At 42.4% G+C, this 13,482-nt stretch overlaps 1 protein-coding gene across 1 annotated transcript in view; it reads right to left on the minus strand.

Annotated features, from left to right (window-relative positions):
- Positions 1 to 13,482, minus strand: part of RALGPS1 (Ral GEF with PH domain and SH3 binding motif 1) — a 643,064-nt gene that overhangs the window by 518,165 nt on the left and 111,417 nt on the right.

Below are 13,482 nucleotides of genomic sequence, written 5' to 3' on the forward strand. Positions count from 1 at the left end.
TTTATTTTTTTTTAAGAAAATGAGCATCCTGATTGGCTAGTTAGACAGCGGTAGGACACCTACCGCCACTTACAATTGGGACATCATTTATAGAATATGCCCTTGAATAGGTTTATAGAAACATGATAGCAAATAAAGGCCAATTGGCCCATTTAGAGTTTTATATTCCGTCCTCCCAGAAGAGCTCAGAACGCGTTACAAGTTTACATACATAATAAAGCATATTGCAAACATAGCATGGTAAAAAATAGCATAGCAAAACACTGTCAGACAAAAATGGTAAACATAGTTAATCAAGCATGGTAAAATATAATATTACAAAACATGGCATGGTGAACATGATGTGGCAAAACATAGAATGGCAAACATAGTATTACAAAGCATGGCTCACCTAGTATGACATGACATGGCCAAAAAACAAGTGTGGCATGACAAAACATAGCACAGAAAACACTGTGTGGCAAACATAGCATTGGAAAAATAGTATGGAAAAATACAACTTACAGTATAGTGTGGTAAAGTATGATAAGAATGGTGACCATATGACAAAATGTGGCAAACATTGTATGAGGAAACATGGCATGGTCAGACATAGCATGGTGGGACCATGAATAGCAGTGAAGGCTATGCATTATATCACCGGGGGGACTTGGTATGATAGAACATTATATGATGAGCAATACAATCTGCGACAGTACATGGCAGGGTAGGAAGAAGCACAATGAACAGAAACCAGATTTGAAGTCATGATAGCATTACTGTTCTATTTTTTGTTGTTGCATGGTTGATCTAGCTCTGGTTTTTACCCTCCTGCATGCATGAAGGTTCTAACTCTTTTTACATATTGATTTCACTAAGAAAAGCAGGCATGAAAGTCCATGCAATCAACAGGATAAAAAAAAAAGCAGGAATAGATCAACCTCTTCTGAAAACCTGGAGCCAAATGGCAACACTGTACTGCTCTATGTCTCAAACCTGTCCCACAACAGACATTTTTCCAACGGTCACTTCCCTGCATTGTTCTAGTTCCTTGACACCTACAGCACTCAGCTTTCTTTAAGCACACTTTCTCAGGTTTCATCCTTTGGCACTCCTAGACCAATATTTATATCCGTGATTCCTTTATTCTGTTAAAATGCTATGCTTGTGTGTCTTTTAGCCATGAATGGTGCTTTTTTTTCCATCGGAATATGCATCAGTACTTTTACTGCAAAAATTTCAAGAGAGTGATGGGAAACTAGAACCTTGCTGACGTTCTTTTGCTGGAGATGACACACTCTCTGGCATCTTTAGGTCTGACAGTAGTCTTCTACTAAAACTATAACAGCAGATGGAACAAATACTTGCGTCCAAATTAAGGACCCTTGGTGAGCAAACGGCAAAGGAAAAAAAAAAAAGAACTAGACAATCTGGAGGTTATTATTACTACTATCAGTCCAATTGTTTTCTCCTAAAAGGAAATTCTGAACCTTTAGTATTGACCAAACTAATACGTTGCTATGGGGATTTCTATTTGTTTGGAGACATGAACTAATACCAGAACCAGACGCATGTGAAACATTTTACTTGGATTATAAACTGGGAATTCTATTATTAATTCAGTAAACAAGAAGGAGAAAGAAGAATTTTGCCTCCAAAATAATACAGCAACACAGCAGAAAGAGGCAAATGATATGTCAAAAATCAACCGTTACTTTATTGTGTCAACTGATAAAAAAAAAAGTCACTTAAAATTAATAAGGTCTATAACATAGGGCTCCTTTTACTAAGGTGCGCTAGCGTTTTTAGCACACGCAGGATTTTAGCGTGCACTAAACCCACGCTATGCTTCTAGAACTAACGCCAGTTCAATGCTGGCGTTAAGGTCTAGCGCAAGTGCTATTCCGTGCGTTAAGGCCCTAACGCACCTTTGTAAAAGGAGCCCATAATGTCCATCTTGATAAGAGTTAACTTGGTCTAGGACACACCTAGATTGTTCCAACTAGGAACCCAGTTTTGGCATCTGTAGATGCCTTCGTCAGGGGATGAATGGACACTGCTGTGGATGATAACAGCATGCTTTTACCATTACAAACGCTGTCCCATGCTAAGATTGTTTATATTTTGCCTGCTGACTTATGCTGTTATCATCCACAGCAGTGTCCATTCATCCCCTGATGAAGGCATCTATGTATGCCGAAACTGGGTTCCTAGTTAGGGCAATCTAGGTATGTCCTAGACCAAATTTTAACTCTTATCAAGATGAACATTATGTTATAAACCTTATTAATTTTAAGTGACTTTTTTATCATTTGACACAATAAAGTAGTTTCATAGTTTATTTAAAATTTGATAACACGCCTATCAAAATTCTAGGCGAAAGCACAATATTGATAAAAATAGGGGTACAATAGTTTAAAACAGTGTTCTTCAACCTTTTTACACCTATGGACCGGCGGAAAAAAAAATTATTTTGTGGACAAACTACTAGGACTGAAATTTAAAAACCCCGTTTCCGCCCCATCTCCACGAGCTCGGTCCTCGCAAACCATCTGATCCCATCCACACAAGCCTCAGTTATGATTTTATACTGAACGTATTTTATTAAAGTATAAAAAGAAACAATATTCTGTACAATTGTCATTTTATAAATACAAATAATACAGAGCAAGGATCAACAAAACCCCTGTCTCCCCTCTCCTTCACATATATCCCCTTTACTATCAAGAAAACTGAATAAGCCAAATTATTACAGAATGCTACACAGAAATATCATGCTAACAGAATACCGCAGTCACACACAGCAGGAATAGGGTTAGGGGAGTGCAACTAGGGCAACTGCCCCCTGGTCAGGGAGAGCCCTAAGCCACTGCCTGGACTTTGCAGTCCCCAGTTATGTCTAACACCAGCTCTAGCAGGATATATATTTCAAATCTGATATATTCTAATCACAAAATAGAAATAAAATTATTTGTTTCTACCTTTTATTGTCTCTAGTTTCTGCTTTCATTTTCTTTTCACACTCTTCCTTCCAGCGTCTCTCTGTCTCCAGCATCTGTCCCTTCCATCTACTATCTGACCTCTCCCCCTTCCATATGGTATTTGTCTTCTTTCTATGCCCCTCTCCCCTTTCCATCCAGCCTATGCCCCTCTCTTCTTTTTACATGATTCATTCCAGCTTCACTGCTCTCTTCATTTTTCTCTCTCCTACACCAGATCTAGCATCTTTGTCCATCTGAATTTCTCTGCTGACCCCCTTCCCATCTCATTCCTGTCTCTCCCCTTCCCCTCCTCTAATCTCCCTTCCAGCTGTTTCCTTCCTTTATTCTTGTCCCTTCCCTCCTCCCCCTGTCCAGCAGTAACTCTCTTCCCTTCCCTTTCCCTCCTCCCCTCCCAGCAGCATCTCTCCTTCTCTCTCCTTCCAGGTCTAGTAGCAGCTGTCCCTTTTTTCCCCCCTTGCCCAGCAGCTTCCCAAACTCCTTTCCCTCCTCCCCTCCCAGCAGCATCTCTCCTTCTCTCTCCCTTCAGGTCCAGCAGCTTCCCAGATTCCTTTTCCTCCTCCCCTCCCAGCAGCATCTCTCCTTCTCCCTCTCCAGGTCCAGTAGCATCTGTCCCTTTTTTTCCCTTGCCCAGCAGCTTCCCAGACTCCTTTCCCTCCTCCCCTCCCAGCAGCATCTCTCCTCCCTCTCCAGGTTCAGTAGCAGCTGTCCTTTTTTTCCCTTGCCCAGCAGCTTCCCAGACTCCTTTCCCTCCTCCCCTCCCAGCAGCATCTCTCCTTATCCCTCTCCAAGTCCAGTAGCAGCTTGTTTTTTTCCATGCCCAACAGCTTCCCAGCCTCTAACAGTGGCTTTCTCCCCTCCCAGCAACTCTCCTTACTTGCCAGCTCAGCGATTCAGGAAGGCAGCCTCGGGTCCTTTATTGGGTTGCACCGCCTCTGAGGAAAGCGGAAATTGCATCATCAGAGGCGGCCGCGACTCGGCAAAAGCCCCAAGGCTTCCTTCCTGAATCGCTGCGCTGGTAAGTAAGGAGAGCCACTGGGAGGGGAGAAAGCACACTGTCTGAGACTCCCCATTATCTCTCTGGCCCTGCACAGACTACAGCTTGTCGATCTTGCCGGTCCTGCATGGACCGGCAGGAAATTGGGGATGTTGATCTCGTCGGTCCTGCGTGGACCAGCAGGAATTTACCGGCAGTTGAAGAACTGTGGTTTAAAACACAGATATCTTCAAACTAAAGACAAACCATACAGATTATACATGGAAAGGAGGAAGGAAGTACAATAAAGTTAAAAAAAGAAACATATAAGGAACAAACAAAAAAAAGGAAGGGGAAGGCACATTTTGTGCTGCTAAGATTCTGTTAAAAAAAAAAAAAAGAGAGACAGGACAAGGCGAGTAGGAGATACGTAAAGGGTACTTGGCGTCACTAGATATCTTTAAGCAGAAAGAGTATCTTTATTCAAAGGCATCTTTGAATAAAAAACATTTTAAGGTGCCTTTGAATTTCTCTAAATTAGTTTCGGATCTAATGTGTAGAGGTAGAGAATTCCAGATTGTGGGGGCTGTTACAGAAAATATTGGTATACGGCGAGTGCCAATTATTTTCAACGAGGGTACAAAAAGAAGATATTGATTTGAGGATCTAAGGGCTCCTTTTACTAAGCTGCGATAGCGTGCGCTAAACCCGTGCTATGCGGCTAGAACTAACGCCAGCTCAATGCTGGCGTTAGCATCTAGCACGCGCACTATTCCGCGCGTTAATGCCCTATCGCAGTTTAGTAAAAGGAGCCTTAAGTGTCCTAGATGGTTCATGAGGAATAATCAATTTATCTAGAAATGGTTCATTCGTTTTATATGTTTTAAATATTATCAGGGCGAGTTTATATGTTATTCTGTGAGAAACAGGAAGCCAGTGTGCCTTTATCAACAACGGAGTAACGTGATCGTATTTTTTTAGATCCTGTAATAACCTTAATAGCTACATTTTGAATGAGTTGAAGACGTCAGATCTCTTTCTGTAATAAACCCTTATATAAGGGCTAGTCTTTAAGCCCGTTACATTAACGGGTGCTAGAATATATGTGTGTGTCTCTCTTTCTTTCTTTCTCTCTCTCTCTCTCTCTCTCTCTCCTTGGCCGCTGTCTGTCTGTCTTTCTTTCTTTCTGTTTCTCTCTTTCCTCGGCTGTCCACCACCACCCCTTTCACTGCTCCCCCTGTCCAGAAGCAGCCCTTCTCTCTTCATTTTACCTCCCCCCTGTCAAGCAGCACCCCTTCCCTGCTCCCCCTGTCTAATAGTACCCCTTCTCCTTTCCCTGCTCCACATGTCCAGCATCCACTAGCCCGGACAGCCTCGGGGCTTTTGCTAGGCCGGCCCACCTCACATTATCAAAAGGGCCAGCCTAGCAAATGCCCTGCGGCTGCTGCATTTGCTGGTCAGGGGGTGAGAAGAGGCGTCCCGGCATTGGCAGCGCAGGAAGTCAGCCGGCATCAGAGATAGGAGCAGAAGGCAGGCAGTGTGCATGTGCAGCATGGAAGCACTCATCACGGTGGCAGGGATCACGGCATCGTAAGTGCGCATGGCATTTAGGGTTTTATTATAGAGGATTTCAGTAATCAATTTTCGCCATTACAAGTGATTGAATTAATATATTTAATGACTGAGGATCTAGGAAACTAGATAGTGCTCTGATCATTCTTAATGTATGGAAACAGTTTCTAACTACAGTACCTATTTGAGCATTGAAAGTGAGCTTAGAGTCAATAATTACACCTAAGATTTTAACTGAATTAACCTGGTTAATAGCAATGTTATCAATGCAGATGGGAGAGTTTAACTGTAAACCATCTTTCCAAGGAAAGAGGAGACAGTTTGTTTTAGAGATACTAAGGGAAAGCATATTTTCCCTTAGCCATTCGTTTATAGTTAACTTCTTATTTATTTCATCTATTTCAGAGTCATTTGCAGTATCGATAGGATAAATGATTTGAACATCATCAGCATAAGCAAAAGCTGTTAGGCCGATGGATTGGCATAGAGTCAGTAAAGGAGCAAGATAAATATTAAACAGTGGTGGTGATAGAATCGATCCTTGAGGAATTCCAAAAGAATTAGAGAATGTCTTAGAACAGGAGTTGGTAGAAGATCATACTCTTCAACGGTGACGGGACAAAATCGCGCGAGACAACGGTGCGCAGACAACTGAGCGCAAAGTTGACGGCGCGCCAAAGAAAAGCACTATTTTAAAGGGCTCCGATGGGGGGTGTCCCCACTTTACTTAACAGACATTGCGCTGGCGTTGTGGGGGGTTTGGGGGGTTGTAACCCCCCACATTATACTTAAAACTGAACTTTTTCCCTAAAAAACAGGCAAAAAGTTTGGTTTCAAGTATAATGAGGGGGGTTACAACCCCCCAAACCCCCCACAACGCCAGCGCGATGTCTGTTAAGTAAAATAGGGGGGTTCCCCACCAACACCCCCCATCGGAACCCTTTAAAATAGTGCTTTTCTTCTGCGCACCGTCAACCTTGCGCTCAGTTGTCGGCGCGCCGTTGTCTCGTGCGATTTTGTCAATGAACCCTCTTCAACAACTCTAGTAACAGTTTGGTTGATTTTTGATATCTCATTTGCCTCTTTCTGCTGTGTTGCAGTGCATCATTAATTCAGTAACATGTAAGCAAATCAAGTAAAGAGCTTTGATTTTTTTTCCAAACTTCTAAATGTTGTTTGTGCAATTTCAGCCGACAATTATTCATTTCCCATGAAACAAAACAAAAAAATTCCAATGAATATTTCATTGTTGTTTTCTATTACATATTTATCATCAGGCCATAAAAACTATCTTGATCACCTCTCTCTTCCCATCTTCCTGGAATGGTATTTTCTGCACACTAAAATGTTTACAAATGGGGGAAGGGTGTGAAATATTTGTGAATTTGTACATTATCTTCAATGTTCAGCATTTTATTGCAGGGCATTAACCCCCATGAAATAATAAACTTCAGCCTTCCTGACACAAGCAACAGCTGAAAAGATAGCGAGGATCGTTTCTTTAGACCCTTTTTAATATAACACTTCAAATTTGATATATACCTATTTGAGGGAGGAAATAAAGCAATCTCTTCCAGAAAGAAATCGCAGCCATAAATTTTAACATCTTTGGAACAAACAAGTTCTCAAACTATATTTACTTTTTGGTAGTAATCCCTAGAAATCAGTCACCAGGGCTTCAATCAATTCTTGACAATTTTTTGTAAATTCCCTGGAGGCAATCTTGCCTAGACATATTAATTCAATCTTATCCTAAGAAAAAAAAGATATTCAAGGAAGCATATGGTTCCTGTGTATCTTTCCACTAATTTCAATAAAAAGTTTTTACTGGCCCAGTCTTCTTCCTTGTACTTATTGCCTTCAAGGAATGTGTAAACCACGCATTGCCCAGTCAGTCTTTCAACTTGGATGGGTTCCTCTTTGCTCTTATAATTTCTTTGGATTTTTCTTGCGTCAGATACAACCTAGATCCAATCATAATGCTGAAATTTTGTGATAAATACAGATTAGATGAGTTCCATGTCTATTTGTTTTTAATGAAGACATATATCACCAAATTCTATATATGGCACCTAAAATTACACACGCTCTCAGTGGACTAGGTCCTTAAGGTTTTTATGTGGATTATTTTACTTTTATGTGGATTGCTCAAGTAGACTTTGGGAACTTTTAAATTTTCAATAAAGTCCATTTCAGGAACATCGTCACACCACAGTGTATTGGTTTCTCTCTGACCAGATATAGGCCCAAATTCACTAAGCAAACCAATCGTGTACCGATCGGTTTGCGACCCCTTAGCGGCCCCGGCCCGATTCACTTACCTGTCTTCCGACTATCCTCCAATCCACGCATGCAAATGAGGGCAACGGCATGCAAAATAGGCAGGGATGCAATTCACTAAAGAAAACCCTGCAACACTGACTGGGCTGGCCGATCAAAAAAAAGTGACTGCTGAGGACCAGTCGCTGAAGCCCTTTCCAGCTGCCCTGCCTTCTGCCGCCCTGCTCTCTGCCCTATCCTGCAGCCCCGAACACGCTGCCTACCTGCCCTGACTCTCCCACTTTTCCCCATACTGCGAGCCACGGGTTAAAACCACAGGCTCCCTTGCCTTCAAAAGTTTTTTTTTTAAAGTCACGGCCTAGACCCATTCCGCCCCCCTCCCCGCGCCGCCAACTCCACGCCAATGCCCCACAAAAGGCAGGAGGGATGCCAACTCCCTCCTGCCATGTAAAACCCCATCCCGGCCCATCTCCCTCCCTGCCTGTAGCTCAACCTAGGCCGGCGGGGCAGGGCCGCTCATTCCCTCCTGCTCCAGGCCTCCTCCAAGGCCGGCAGGATGACTGGGCAAGGCCCACCCCCTCCCCGTACCTTAATATTGTTGGAAGCAGGATGGGTTCTCAGTCCCTCCTGCTCCACACTTCCTCCGCTGACGAGTACGGCCTAAGGCCACGCCCCGATGCATCATCTGATGCGTGGGGAGGGGCCAAAGGTCCTGATTGGCTGAGGCTAATCTAATGCTGCATTTCTTGAATTAATGTAGCCACGTCAACAGCTTAGGACCATAAGATAGAAATGCATATTCTTTACTTGCATGTGTTGCAGTGCATCATTGAAAGATGTGCTGTACTGGGTCAGATCAAAGGTCCACAAAAGCAACTATCCTGTTGCCAACAGTGGCAAAAATCCAGGTCACAAGCATCTGTTTGGATCCCATAAAGTATCTAGAATCCAGGCTGCTTACCCTGAAGGATAAGTAATAGCTTTCTCCAGGTCTATTTTAATAAAAGGAATTTAGTCAAACCTTTTTAAATTCAGCTACACTAATTGCTTTCATCATAAACTTCAACAATGAGTTCCAGAGCCTGATTAAACTTTTGAGTGAAAAAAATGATTTTTCATATTTGTTTTAAATATCCTACTTAGTATCTTCAGGGCACATCTCCTAGTCTTTATACTTCTTGAAATAGTAAGCAATTGACTTCTGTTCACCCATTCTACTCCACACAAGATTTAGCCTTCCCTCATAAAAGAGCTCTTCTAACCCCTTCATCATTTTGGTCACCCTTCTTATGCCGTTTGTATTTTCACTTTATCTCTATTAAAATATGGCAAACAGAAATGCACACAATACCCAAGGTGGAATCACACTATGAAGCAATATGCTCTTCTTTGTTTTATTCTCTAGTTCAGTGTTTTTCAACCTTTTTTGGGCAAAGGCACACTTGTTTCATGAAAAAAATCACGAGGCACACCACCATTAGAAAATGTTAAAAAATTTAACTCTGTGCCTATATTGACTATGTATAAAGTAATTCTCTTGAATAGGAATCAAATAAACACAAAGAAAGTATTTTATAATTACTTTATTATGAAATATTAAGTAAACAGAATAGTGAAAAATTATAAAATACTTTATTCAGTGCGAAACCTGGGCCTGTTTGGCTGAACACAAAGCTGATATTCTGGCTGGAATCGAAGAAAGACACACACGTAGCTCTTCGTCAACAGCTCTCAGTCTCTCTCTGTATTTGGTTTTTATAGCATACAAAAATAGACAAATATACCCTCCATCCTTTTTATTAAACCACAATAGCAGTTTTTAGCGCAGGGAGCTGCGCTGAATGCCCAGCGCTGCTCTTGACGCTCATAGACTCCCTGCGCTAAAAACCACTATTGCGGTTTAGTAAAAGGTGACCATATTGTAAAATATAGACAGCAGATATAAATTCAGAACTGTGCATAGTAAGTGAAGGGAAGTTTTCATCTCTGGGAATTTACCCAGTTAACTATTAAGTTATTTGGGCAAATTCCTTTGAAAACTGTGGTAATACTGCCTCCACTTTGCTAAATTTAAAATAAAATCATTTTTCCTACCTTGTCTGGTGATTTCTGGTTGCACTTTCTTCTTCTGTCTGTGCATCCAATCTTTCTTCCCTTCTATCAGCCTGTATGCTTTCTCTCCTCCACACCTCATTCCCTCCCCCAACTTTTTCTTCCTCTCTCCCTGACCTTTCTTTCTTTTTTTCTGTTTCTCTTCTTTCCTTCTGTTTCCCTGCCTGCCCCCTTTCTTTCTTTCTCCCTGCCGTTCCCCAAGCCACTGCCACTGCCGCTGCCATTGGGGAACAGGACCCACCAATGGATAACAGGCCCCAAAGCCGACGCATGCTCTCCCTGACGTCAATTCTGCAATCGGAGAGGAAGTTCCGCCCAGCCAGGCAGCGATTGGCTGGCCTGAACTTCCTCTCCGACTGCAGAATTGACGTCGGGGAGAAGAAGACTTATCGGCTCGATAGATTAGATCGCCAAGACAAAGTGAGTCCTGGGTGATCGACTCACTTTGCCTTGGCGAGCTACTGGCGCCCCTGCCTCGGGCCCCCTGTCAGCTCCGGGCCCCTGAATGCAGGACTGGTAGTACTGCCCTGATGGCGGCCCTGCGGCACACCAGGCAACATCTCGCGGCACACTAGACAGCGGTTGAAAAACACTGCTCTAGTTTATTCTCCCATCAGGATTAGATCATAGATACTCAACTCCAGGAAGACCTTCAAGAAGTTGTGGTTTACAAGATGTTCACAATGCATATTTTATAAAGAACAGTAATAAAAGCTTGTTTATCTCTGAGCTACTGCAATTATTTTTGATGGATACACTTTCGACAACAAGAACTGAAATTTAATTTTAGGAAAAATTGGGCTTTTATTACTCAGGCAATTTGATTCCTCCTCCACCCCCAACTTGACCAATTGAGAAGTATATCTTAAGACATCCATGCCTAACTTAGAGGTATGAATGTAATTATGGTTTAAAAAAAGAAGCGACCATATCAATAAGGTAATCCAGAGGTCATTTGCATTGCTTCATATTGACTACGAAGCACCAACCATATTTAGAATTAGAGGATTTGACTGCAGCAGCTCATGCATTATTTTTCCAAGTTTGGACTACTATAATGACAGATTGCAGCTGGTTAAAAAATGAGACTGGTGAAGCACTGCGTGTATCATTTATTTATTCAATTTTCTATACTGTTTTCCCAGGGAAGTATGAATTTATTCAAGTATTTTCCCTGTCTGTCCTGATGGGCTTACAATCTATCTAATATATCTGGGGCAATGGATGGATTAAGTGACTTGCCCAGGGTCACAAGAATCGGTGTGGGTTTGAACCCACAACCTCAGGTGCTGAGGCCGTAGCTTTTAACCACTGCGCCACACTCTCCCCCTCATTGGAACAAGACTGCCACAAGGACTGTGTTAGGAGTTAGATCCTGGTGAATTTTAAAAGGATCTGTGCCATTTGGTGTTGATTGAGTTTAAAATGGGTAATATTATTGCATTATTTTAGCTGCTTTTTATATCTGATACAAAGAAATAGAGAAATAAATGAATATCTGCAAAAGTTGTGATCTCAATAAGTATGAAAATTCAACACAGACTGTACTATACATTGTAAACAGAGGGAGTACCAGTAAAATCATATGTATTTATTTATTTAATAGCTGCTTTTATAAGGCTTTCACCCTAGGCAGTTTAAATTGAATAATAGCCAGGTACTCTAAGCATTTTCCCTATCTGTCCTAGTGGGCTCACAATCTAACTATGGTACCTGTGGCAATGGAGGGTTGAGTGACTTGCCCAGGGTCACAAGGAGCAATGCTGAGATCAAACCCACAACCTTGTGGTGCTGAGGCAGCAGCTCTAGCCATTAGACTACTCAAGTTTCAAGTTTATTTAAAATTCTATTTTAACGCTTATCAACATTTCTAAGCGTTGTACAATGATAAAAAAATGAGGGATACAACTAAGATACAACATACAGCATACAGCATACAACATACAGCATCCGCTCAAACTAGAGGCGGGAAATTTCATAGCGACATCAGGAAGTATTTCTTCACAGAAAGAGTGGTTGACCGTTGGAATGAGCTTCCAGCGCAGGTGATCGAGGCCAGCAGCGTGCTGGACTTTAAGAATAAATGGGATACCTATGTGGGATCCCTACGAGGGTCGAACTGGAATATCGGTCGCTAGGTATAGACTTAAGAGGATGGGTCAGTAGGGTGGGCAGACTTGATGGGCTATAGCCCTTTTCTGCCGTCATCTTCTATGTTTCTATGTTTCTATGTTACTTAAATAGACGTGAAACAGACTTACTGGGGGGGGAAGAGGCATAAGGAGAGGGGGAAGAAATACAATGTTTAAAGTAAAGAAAGACATTTGAGGTCTGAACGAGGGGGGGGGAATGTAAAAATAAAAATGTTAAAAAGTTTTTATTCATTTTTTTTTTTTGAGTGGGGCTGAGCTCTTGTCATAGAGTGATTGTGCTCTAGTCATAAATATCAAAAGCATTCTTAAAAAGAAAACTTTTAAGGGAACCTTTAAAACTTTCTAGTATGGTCTCCTCCCTGAGAAAGATGGGTAGTGAAGACGCAGGGGGATTGTGAAGATCTGCAACGTGACATAACCACGCTCGAGAAATGGGCAGCGACATGGCAAATGAGGTTCAACGTGGATAAGTGTAAGGTAATGCATGTCGGTATCAAAAATCCTATGTCCGGGGCGTTACTTAGAGAGACCCCCCTCCCAGGAAAGAGACCTGGAAGTACTGGTCAACAAGTCAATAAAGCCATCTGCGTAATGCGTAGCAGCAGCGAAAAGGGTGAACAGAATGCTAGGAATAATTAAGAAAGGGATCATGAACAGATCGGAGAAGGTTATCATGCCGCTGTACCGGGCCATGGTATGCCCTCACCTGGAATACTGCATCCAGCACTGGTCACCATACATGAAGGACACGGTACTACTCAAAAGGGTCCAGAGAAGAGCGACTAAAATGGTTAAGGGGTTGGAGGAGTTGCCGTACAGTGAGAGATTAGGGAAGCTGGGCATCTTCTCCCTTGAAAAGAGGAGACCAAGAGGAGACATGATCAAAACATTCAAGATAATGAAGGAAATAGACTTAGTAGATGAATATAGGTTGTTCATCCTCTCCAAGGTAGAGAGAACGAGAGGGCACTCTCTGAAGTTAAAAAGGGATAGATTCCGTACAAACGTAAGGAAGTTCTTCTTCACCCAGAGAGTGGTAGAAAACAGGAATGCTCTTCCGGAATCTATTATAGGGGAAAACACCCTCCAGGGATTCAAGACAAGGTTGGACAAGTTCTGCTGAACCAGAACAAACACAGGTAGGGCTGGTCTCGGTTAGGCCACAGGTCTTTGACCTGGGGGCCGCCGCGTGAGCGGACTGCTGGGCATGATGGACAACTGGTCTGACCCAGCAGCGGCAATTCTTATGTTCCACTCTTAATATTAACCCTATTTTAACACTGCGACCCATCTGCAGTTAGATAAGCAGATGTCAAAAGGAGCTGTGTGATTCAGCCAGTGAACGGCTATAACTGGAAATGAATTCCTCCAAATCCCAGTAGCAAACAATGTCTTCCTTCTGTAGCCAAAA

The sequence above is a fragment of the Geotrypetes seraphini genome, chromosome 10 (assembly GCF_902459505.1).
Source record: "Geotrypetes seraphini chromosome 10, aGeoSer1.1, whole genome shotgun sequence".
NCBI lineage: Eukaryota > Metazoa > Chordata > Amphibia > Gymnophiona > Dermophiidae > Geotrypetes > Geotrypetes seraphini.